This window comes from Idiotropiscis lumnitzeri, unplaced genomic scaffold (assembly GCF_059441095.1).
Source record: "Idiotropiscis lumnitzeri isolate Australia: NSW breed Sydney's pygmy pipehorse unplaced genomic scaffold, RoL_Ilum_1.0 HiC_scaffold_41, whole genome shotgun sequence".
NCBI lineage: Eukaryota > Metazoa > Chordata > Actinopteri > Syngnathiformes > Syngnathidae > Idiotropiscis > Idiotropiscis lumnitzeri.
In genome coordinates this window covers 1,687,640-1,698,199 of record NW_028283579.1, presented here as the reverse complement: position 1 = coordinate 1,698,199, position 10,560 = coordinate 1,687,640, and positions in this window count along the sequence as shown.

Below are 10,560 nucleotides of genomic sequence, written 5' to 3'. Positions count from 1 at the left end.
GCGAGTCAGGTATGTTAGCCATCTGACACCCAACTGTCAGGTTTGCGTTCGTGGGGACCCCGTAGAGCCATTTTTATTGTTGACATAAATCATAGCTAATCATCTTTTCCTTCATTATCATATGAAATACAGTTAGGAGTTGTATGTGCCTTTACTATGTTATAATCTTAGAACCTACCAGCCACTACAGCTGTCCGACAAGAAGACTTTTGGCTGTCCTGTGCTCCATTGCGGCCCTGGTGGCGTTCAAAAGACAACCTGTGACTGAAATATCAGTCACAACATATCTCTACTGAAGATTAATTGTCATGCGCTAAAGTAATTGGTTTTGTTTCATTCGTGAACTTGTTCGTTAAAATGTGTAAAATTCTGATCCATTTTCTTTTTTTTAATTCATTAAATTAATATTCAACTTGTTCATTAGGATGGAGGACAACCGACAATGACTGAATCGGCTGAGGTTGATGCCACCAGAACATCGAAGCAGCCTTCTCAAGGTTTGACAGACTCTGAAAAGGAGGTATGCGTATCATGTGGTCATCCTGTCGTGTCTTGAGATGTTAAAATTACAGTTAGATAGACCTGTGCTGGTTGGACAAGTTTTCTAATATATCTGGACATAAATCGTAGCTAATAATATTTTCCCTCATCATCATATGATATACAGTTATGCGTAGTGTATGTCTTTACTATGTTACAATCTAAGAACCTACCAGCCACTACAGTTCTCTCATTGGGAGACTTAAGCTTTCGTCAGGCTGTCGACTGCTGCATTGCCCTCTTATTGGCTTTAAGTACACAACCTGTAACTGAATTATCTGTCAGAACAGAACCTATGTGTCCACAGCAGGTGATTTGGCATGTGGATTCTTCAGATTTTTAGAAAATAGGTAAAATTGTGATCAAAAGTTTAAAATGTATAAAATTCTGGTATAGTTTGCAATAGTATATCTATTAAATCATTTCAAAACTTCTTAACAAGGATGGAGAACATTGGCTGTGACCGAATTGGTTGAGGTTTACATTACCAGGACCATTGAGCAGCCTCCTCGGGATCTACAAATTTAGGAATGAAGATATGCATTCCATGTTACAATCCTGTTATGGCCCGAGGTTTTGAAGTTGCAGTTACATATTGGGCTGGGCGATATGGCTGATAAGTACATAGCGATATAAGTATTTCATATGGGTCCATCGATACACATTGAATTCTTTTTTCATATTATTTTATTCATTATTTTTTTTATTTTCCAATATTTTCACTGCCCTGTTAAAAAAACATTTAATGTAGTTTTCCTCCCGGGAGCTTTTTGTTACGGTCAATTAAGTGTTTTTGTTAAATATAGCTGCGTAGAATAATTATATGCATTATTATCGTACCACAATGTTTTGGTTTTGCAAATAATTTCCTAAAATCATTCTAATTTTGTTATTACATTATTTTGTCATAATATCATTCATCAATATTTTAGTTTTTTTTTTTTTCAAATAGAATTAAGACCTTTTTCTGTGCAGATTCCTCTGGGGATTAAGTATTTAATGGGTTCTCAATTTTCTCTTGGACTCTGATGCAACCCAGTCTCCTCCCTTGGACAAAAAATATGGGCTGAATCTTCCTTGGAATAACGACACAGATTCTGACGAATCATTGTCAAATCCTGCCCCTGAACTTTGTGCCTCAGACCCAGACCATATTACTATCCCAAGGCTCAGGAGGACCAAAAGTATACAGGTAAACAACCCATATAGATTTCAGGGAATCTTACAAGCAAATTGCATATATTTTATTGGTCTCCTGCCTTCTATCCTTTATATTTCGTTGTTGTTGTTGTTTTTTAGATTAAAAAAACAGGCTGACTTTGGAATGGATAAGCATTATTACTCCAACTCAGATGACAGTGGAGATGAATATATTCCGGATACAAGTGAGGCCTCTGATTCAGACGGAAGTGAATCTTTGAAAATTGTGGACCCTCTCTTGAAGTCTAAGAATGCCTTCAGAGATTTTTCTCCCACACCACGAATCTCAAAAGCCACCTCAACGCAGGTTGTTAATCAAGGGCGTTCACCCGTTCGGAGGAGTAGCAGCACTGGTGTGATTCTTGAATTCTATGGCTCTTCAAATATTTGTGCAGTTTAACACAAATCATCCAAAATAGAATTCAAGCACATCTGTGACAGAAATTCAAATTCAGAAGTCAAAGAGAGAGAACAAAAAAAAAAATCTAATGCTGCGCTTCTTCCGAAGACATATACTGTAAACATTAAATGTATGTTAGGACAATCTTGAAAAAAGTATTAGAACACCCTTTACTTTTATTTCTTGTTAATTTTATTAACCAAAATATGTCCATTTTTATTACAGATTAATGAATACAAAATTAAAACTCTAATCAGCTACTTTTTAATCGTTATATTTGTATAAACAAATGTTATACATCTGTGTGTTAACTTATACAAGAAATGACGGAAAAGCAAGGGTGGTTTAGTATTTTTTTATCGTATATAGTCTGTATAATATCTTTAACCTATGCTGATGCTGTTTAATACTGATTTAAATAATAATAATAATGTCATAATCTGTTGGTTTTACATGAACAAAACCTTTCAAGCACTTTTTAAAATTCTAAATACTACCTCTTGTCAGTAAGTTGGTTCACAGCACTGCCTTGGAGTGAAAGTGTGTAGTGCTGAGACAGTCGGTATGTGCTGAGTCGTCTGACGTTTGTGTGACTGGTACCCAGGAAGGTAGCAAAACCAGGCAGTGTGTATGTCGTACCCAGGAAGGCAGAGAAACCAAGCAATATGTATGTGGTACCCACGAAGGCAGAGAAACTAAGCAGTGTGTATGTGGTACCCGGGAAGGTAGCAAAACCAGGGAGTGTGCATAGATACAGACCCCAAAAGTGATTAAAACCAAATAAAGTCCCCAGAAGATCATCTGTAGTCAGGTGAAGGACCCTGTACTTTGTTCAACTCATTTACTCCCTTAGACGTACAAAGACGTCTTTTAATGCAATGGCGCCCTCTACCAAAGACGTATAAGTACGTTTCCTGTCTTTTTTACGTCATAGTGTACATAAGGGTCTGATGCAACCTCTGACTGAGAATCAGCCTTGTCCGCATTGTGAATCATGTAAAAATCACCCAGCAGGGGGCAGAGGTGCAAAAGATCCGCCTTGAATCTGCGCCAGAGGTACAAATGGGGGGGCGGGATCCTGGGGTAGACTTATAAGTGTGGAGAGCAGCGTGGGTAGCAGCAGCATCGGCAGCACTAGCAGCAGTCGCATTAGTAGCGTTAGCAATGAAATCCTCCAAGCAAATGACGATCGAGGAATGCTTTTTTGTAAAAAAAAAGCTTCCTAAAAGCATCAAGGCGATGGAGACGCTTTGGTTGAGAGGATGACGCTTCGTCGTCGTCACAACAAAACGGCGTCTAAAGAGGGTGCGCGTGCCTTGCGGCCTGCATCGCCTGCCTTCGGACAATAGCCAAAGCAGCTGAGAGTCCTCACCAGATCCCCCCGAACGAGGAGGTAAGCGCTCGCAAGTTACCATTGAACATGTGGTTTTACCCCTCATGCTTTTATTGTACATATCATGCATCTTGCGGGCAGAAAATGTCGCGTAAATGTGCAGTTAGACGCGAGCTTGCTCGCTGACTTCCTCATCCGGCCGCCTCTATTGCACAATTACACGCGAGCGTAAGTCCTCGCCGACGAGGAAGTAAACGCTCGCAAGTTACCATTAAACATGTGGTTTTAGCCCTCATGCTTTTATTGTACATATCATGCATCTTGCGGGCAGAAAATGTCGCGTAAATGTGCAGTTAGACGCAAGCTTGCTCGCTGACTTTCTCGTCCGGGCGCCTATTGCACAATTACACGCGAGCGTAAGTCCTCGCCGACGAGGAAGTAAACGCTCGCAAGTTACCATTGAACATGTGGTTTTAGCCCTCATGCTTTTATTGTACATATCATGCATCTTGCGGGCAGAAAATGTCGCGTAAATGTGCAGTTACGCGCGAGCGCATCTCCTCCCCGACGAGGAAACAACAATACTGAATGGTGTGGTAATCATGCATACTTTCTAAAATTCACAGATTGTGCATCCCGCGGCAAGAAAGTTCCTCCTCGTCTTGTTGGTGTAAAGAAAGGTAAATTATAATATGAAACTTCACACGCCAGCAATAAAATGCAGCAATAAATATATATTTCCAATTGTTTGTATTTCTGTAATTTACAGGTTGTGCATCAGGAAGCAGTGGTTCCGGATGGCGTCACACTGGATGGCAACCGAGGAAAATCGACTTTACAGCAACCCCTGGACCACTGAATGCCGCTGCCCATTTGGAGTCTGAGGAGCCAGCTGATTTCCTGCAGCTGTTTCTCACGGATGAGCTTCTGCAGCACATCGCGGATGCCAGCAATCACTTCCCAGACAATTATTTTCACACAAACCCCAGTGGACAAACACAAGCTCGCCTATTTTCCACGGACCAGCAAAGCCAGACCACAACGAAAGTGTCGGGTCTGTTTGTGCAAAGGCAAACGGAGTGAAACAAGAATGTGGTGTGAACTATGTTGTGTGCCCTTGCATCAAGGCAACTGTTTTATTTTATATCACACAAAAAAAAAGTATGTATGACACTGATGTATTTCATTTTTGTACATAGTTCAACAGTTCAGTCGTTTAGTGTTATGTGCAAATAAATTTATTTTATCAAAAACATTTTTTGTGCTTTTTTTTGTTATTTTATAGAAGGCATGCATTATTTAGATGTTAGAGGTGTCATAAAAGCCATAAATAATAGTGTCAAAATTCAAATTATGGTCAAAATGCATCAGTTTACAAAAAGCTCATTTTCTCAGTTTTTTCCCCAGGGATTGGAGTTTTCATGAAATTTAGCTATTTTCAAATGCCGATTGCTCAAGAATGGAAAAAGATAGGAACAAACATTTTTTTCTGTTGAAAGAAGAGAGTCTCATCTTTCTTCGGGTGTGCTCCATGTCTATATAGCATTAGAATACTATATTCTGTGGGCCTTGCAATATTAGTCAAAACCCAGGAAAACGCTGGGATTGAGCGGGTTGCTCCAGTGAAAATGGCTGGTATTTAATGAGTTAAGACTGGTTAGGACATCCGGCTCGCAGTCCCAAGGTGCAGGGTTCGATCCCGGGACCCAGCTTTCCTGTGTGGAGGTTGCATTTGTGAGTGAGTTTGAGCGCAGATGGTTGTTCGTCTTTGCGTGCCCTGCGATTGGCTGGCAACCACTTCAGGGTGTGCCCCGCCTACTGTCCGTTGACAGCTGGGTAGGCTCCAGCACGCTATCCTTGTGAGAATAAGCGGATTGGATATTACATGTATGTGTTTATGCCCTAGGCCAGGCGAGGGCAAACTACGGCCCGGGGGCCACATGCGGCCCGTTAAGTTTTAATCCGGGCCGCCGAACTTGAAAAAAATTTAATGAATAAACCTTGTTAATGTTTTATTTTCTAAACACTGTGGTTTTCAAAGACAAATATTATTGTTGGAATGCTTTTATTCACTTTCATTTAAAATTAAATGTATTTTTTTTCTCAGATGAGGTGAGGTTTCCAAAACACTCCATCCATCTGCTCCTGGTCCGGCCCCTCTGTCATATTTTAGAACCCATTGTGGTCCTCCAATCAAAAAGTTTGCCCGCCCCTGCCCTAGGCTTTGTGTCTTTGCTTGGTTGACTGTGTAATGAGTGTATGAATGCATTTCTTTCTACCAGACACCTTGGACTTCCCATGGCAGATTAATAATCTATTTTATCTATCCATCAGGGTCACGAATGTCATTTGATGAGTAGAGAATTTAGAGTCTCCAATTAACCTAATATACATGGATTTGCGCATGGAAACCTGAGAAAAAGCCCTTAGTCCTACTTTTCCATCTGAACCACTTTATCCTCACGAGGGTCACAGCCGTGACATCCCAGCTGACTTCAGAAAGTAAGTGGGCGACGACTCATGATCTCTTGGTTGAATAATATTGTTAGGGGCTCAAAATGGCCCTCTACAATAAAATGGCAGAAGAATATTACATACTCTCTGGCAGAAGAATATTGCGTTTTTTTTGTTTTGTCCAATTAACTTAAATAAAACTTGGGAAAATTTAATGATTACATGTAAACCAGCTGGTCTTCCCCATACCAAGCCCTGGCTAAAACTGACTGAAAAATGCATGATGTGTGCCTTTTAAACTCCTCGGCCCATCCACTATGCCAGGGATGGGCAAACTTTTGGATTGGGAGGGGGGGGGCACAATGAGTCCTAAAATACATTTAATTTTAAACGAAAGTGAACAAAAGCATTACAACAATATATATGTCTTTGAAAAACCACAGTATTTAGAAAATAAACCATTAACAAGGCTTATTCATTTAATTTTTTTCAAGTTTGGGGGGCTGGATTGAAACGTTTAACGGGCCACAAGTGGCCCCCGGGCCGTAGTTTGCCCAAGTGCCCTAAGCCAATTGATTCTAAAAAATAACAGTTTTCTTCATCAAAACAACATTTTATGATCAACATAAATGTTAGTGAGTACATAAAGGTATACTCATTCGATCTATCATAACCCCATGCACTTAGACTGTACAAAAAAAAGAAAATTTTTATTTTAAAACCTAGTATTTCGCCATGACGTCACACGCTAGCGTCAAGTGCTTGGCGCTAAAAACCCGGAAGTAACAGCGGCGCTCGGTTTGAAAGTGGAGAGTTGTGCATGGTAGGCGAATTCGGGAGAAATGTTTGTTGAACACGAGGACTGTGGCGTAGAAGATGGTTTAACAGCGATCTAGTGCGCACCCAACCGTGATGGCTGACCAACGAAATAAATGCGGACCGACGGAGTGGACTGACAGGACGTGGAAAACAGGTGTGTGGCATGTGTGCGTGTGCACGAATGTGGGAGCGCGTTCACTATGGTGGCAGCGATCGCAAAGCAGCAGCACCACTCCTTGACAAAAGTATTGTACTTTCTCTGATGTTTTGGGTTTGCTCTGCTTTGGGGTTTGTAGTTCTGGCCACGCAAAAGTAACAAAGCAAGTTCTTGGATGTCTGCTTTTTTCTTGAACTGTTAATTGGTTAACATCGTGGCTCTTATTTTTATCTAATGTATGGAGTTTGGTGGCTATCTATATGCACAACTATATTAGTTGCACTTGAAATTGCATACAGAAAATTAGTATAAATAGGTTACGCTATAAAGTATAACAATATTAACAATCGTTATTGTTGTTACTGTTTATTTATTTTATTTTGCAATAACTGTGCTCCAAGCTTAGCTGTTGTGCCAGCTGCCAAGTAAAAATATGTAATCTCACTCAATAATAGGAATAAATACTTAACTAACATCTCAATTTTTCGGGTTGGGCTGTGGGGGAGGGGAGGGTGGCTGCCTGACATAAAGCAGACTGTCCTGCACATGCGCAGACCAGCCGAGTGTGTGAAGTGTGCGTAAGTGCAGTACCGGGACCGACCACTAGACAGCGATCCTGAGTAATTTTTCCGCACACACATTTCTAGCACACTCGTCTTGTTTTTGTGACCTTCCTGGGAAGCCCTGAAACTTTGACAGGACCTCCCCCTGAGCTTCTTATCACTGAATTCAATGCTCTTTTTTGTGGGGCCCAGATTTTTGGTCCCCACAAAAATTTTGGTCCCCTACAGTGGGTGTGCTGTCCGATGTTGGTCCCCAACATGTAGCTTATACAAACACACACACACACCCCTACTTGTTTTTGTGACATTGTTGGGCCACCTGAGCAAAACTCACATTGTGGGAACCACCCTTTCTAGTGGTTGTACAGCTCTGAAAAAAATCAGGCAGTGTCCAGGAATTTAGTTAAACACAAAAACCACTTCAAATTACCAATTAATGACCTGGAGGTCAAATGAGTGACTCAAGTGCATGTAATTCAGTCACTGTAGCCCAAAGATTCTCTGGGCCAGTGGATGAACCATTATTCGTCTTGGACAGCATTGAAGCAGGCCGTAGCCTGGTTTCTAAAGCTGAAAGACTTACTGACAGAGTAAAGGAAAATAGAAAGGAGTTAATCACATTAGGTGAAGAAGGCAAGATGAATTTATTCAAGAGAACTGTCAAAGGAAAGTATTTGACCTGCGACGACTTGGATAAAGCAGAAAGAGAACTTGTGAAATACTGTCAAAGGCGAAGTTTCAAAAAAGATTTAGCCATATTTGAAAAACAAAAAAGGGTGAAGAAAAGTAGCCCACTTTACAAGTTCAATATAGTACTTCAAGATGGTGTCATGAGGGTTGGTGGACAGTTGAGCCACGCAGCCATGCCTGAAACAGCAAAACAGCAAGCCATCTTGCCAAGGATTCACATAACACAAAGCTAGTCCTGAGATACATTCATGAGATTACAGCTCACGCTGGAAGGAACCACATGATGGCTAATCTGCATCAACAGTTTTGGATACCTCGAGCTGCTAGAGTCATCAGAAGAGTGCTACCTGACGATCCGCCTTTCAAGAGAATTGGCGTTGATTATTTTGGTCCATTCTAAGTAAGTAGGGTTAGAGGACAAGTAAAGAGATACGGCGTGATTTTTACATGTCTCGCTGTACGAGCCGTACATCTGGAAATTGCATCTTCACGTGACACAGATGCTTGTCTCAACGCAATCCGAAGATTTCTTGTCAGAAGAGGACAAGTGAGAGAGATGTATTCTGATAACGGAACCAACTTTAGATCAGCTGACAGTGAAATGAAGAAATCAATCAAAGAATGGAACACTAAGTAAATCGAGAAACACTTGCTGCAAAAAGGTATTCAGTGGCATAGCAATCCCCCAGCAGGTTCCCACCACGGAGGAAGCTGTGAGCGACTTATTTGGTCTGTGAGAAAAATCCTGAATGTCACTGTAAAAGAACAAATTTCGGGTGAAGAAAGTCAATATACCTTGCTTGGTGAGGCTGAAGCAGTTATAAACAGCAGGCCTATCACAAGGACATCTTCCGACCTCAACGACTTGGAAGCACTCACACCCAACACTCTGTTGTGGCTGAAGGTCAAACCTGAGTTACCTCCTGGAGTCTTCTGTAAAGACGACCAATACGCCCCAATACGTACCTCTGGGAATGAGCTGGTCAGCTCTTTAAAGAGTATTATGTAAGTTGAAATACATTAATCCATTTTTCTTTTTTGGACCATCTTTAACTGTGTAGTGTGTAATGTCTAAAATACAAAATGATCAGATTTTAGGGTGCAGTTGACGACTGTGGCACAGGTCCTCGCTCTACAAGTGCTAATAGTCTTCGGCAAAGAGAAAAATCTGCCATAAGGTACAGAAAACATTGGCATCAGAGTAAATGGATGCATGTTTTTGCAATGTGCGAGGAAACTGGCGAACTCAGAGAAAACTACGCAGGCTTGGGAGAACATGCAAACTCTACACAGGAAGGCCGGAGCCGGAATCGATCCCACAACCTCTGCATTGTGAGACCATCGTGCTCACAAGTCGCCCACCGTGGCGGCCGTCCATTATGAATGCCATCCCACCATCCATTATCTGTACGGCTTCTCCTCACAAGGGTTGCGGGGGGTGCTGGAGCCTATCCCAGCTATCTTGGGGCAGTAGGTGGGGTACACCCTAAACTGGTTGCCAGCCAATCGCAGGTCACACAAAGACAAACAACCATCCGCGCTCACACTCACACCAATTTAGGGTGTCCAAACAACCTGCCATGCATGTGTTTGGAATGTGGGAGGAAACCGGAGAACCCACGCAGGCGTGTGGGAAACATGCAAACTCCAAACAGGAAAGCCGGAATCAATCCCGCGACCTCTGCATTGTGAGACCATCGTGCTAACAAGTCGCCCACCATGCATCCCTGCTAAATAAATGATTAATTTTTACATTTTAGTATTTGTGCGATCTTGTGTTCATGACAGCATTTTCAACAGTGTGGGTGTTTGTATGAAAGCATTTCACTCGTGTATGGGCATGAGCATGTTTCAGTTGTATTTATGAATAACAATAATTTCACAATTGTGCCTGAGCGCCTTTCACTGGTGTGTATGAGAATGTTTCACCTATGTGTATGAGCGCATTTGACGAGTGTATGAGCAACAACTATTTCACTAGTGTGTATGAGAGCGTTTCACTCGTATGTATGATAGCGTTTCATAAGTATGCATGAGCAACAACAATTTCACTGGTGTGTAAGAGTGCATTTCAGAAGTGTGAAGCGATTCCTGACTTTTGTCCCCAACGGCACCTCATACTCCCCATCTCCCGCTCACTTCTCCTGACCCCATGAGCCATCCCCGTTGCTACTACATGGAGATTTGATGTGTTTTTTTGTTTTTTTTGTTATTAGCTTCTTCAACATCTCTTCTGATTCTCATCTCTTCTCTGGCGCTCGTCTCCGCCTGTCTGATTTGAAGTCGACCTCAGAATTTGCACTATTTTGACATGACTTCTGTGGTAATCACTACTGACATATTGTGTCATTTGCTCAATAATACATTAAAATTATAATAAATAATTAAAATGGGTCCGGTGCCG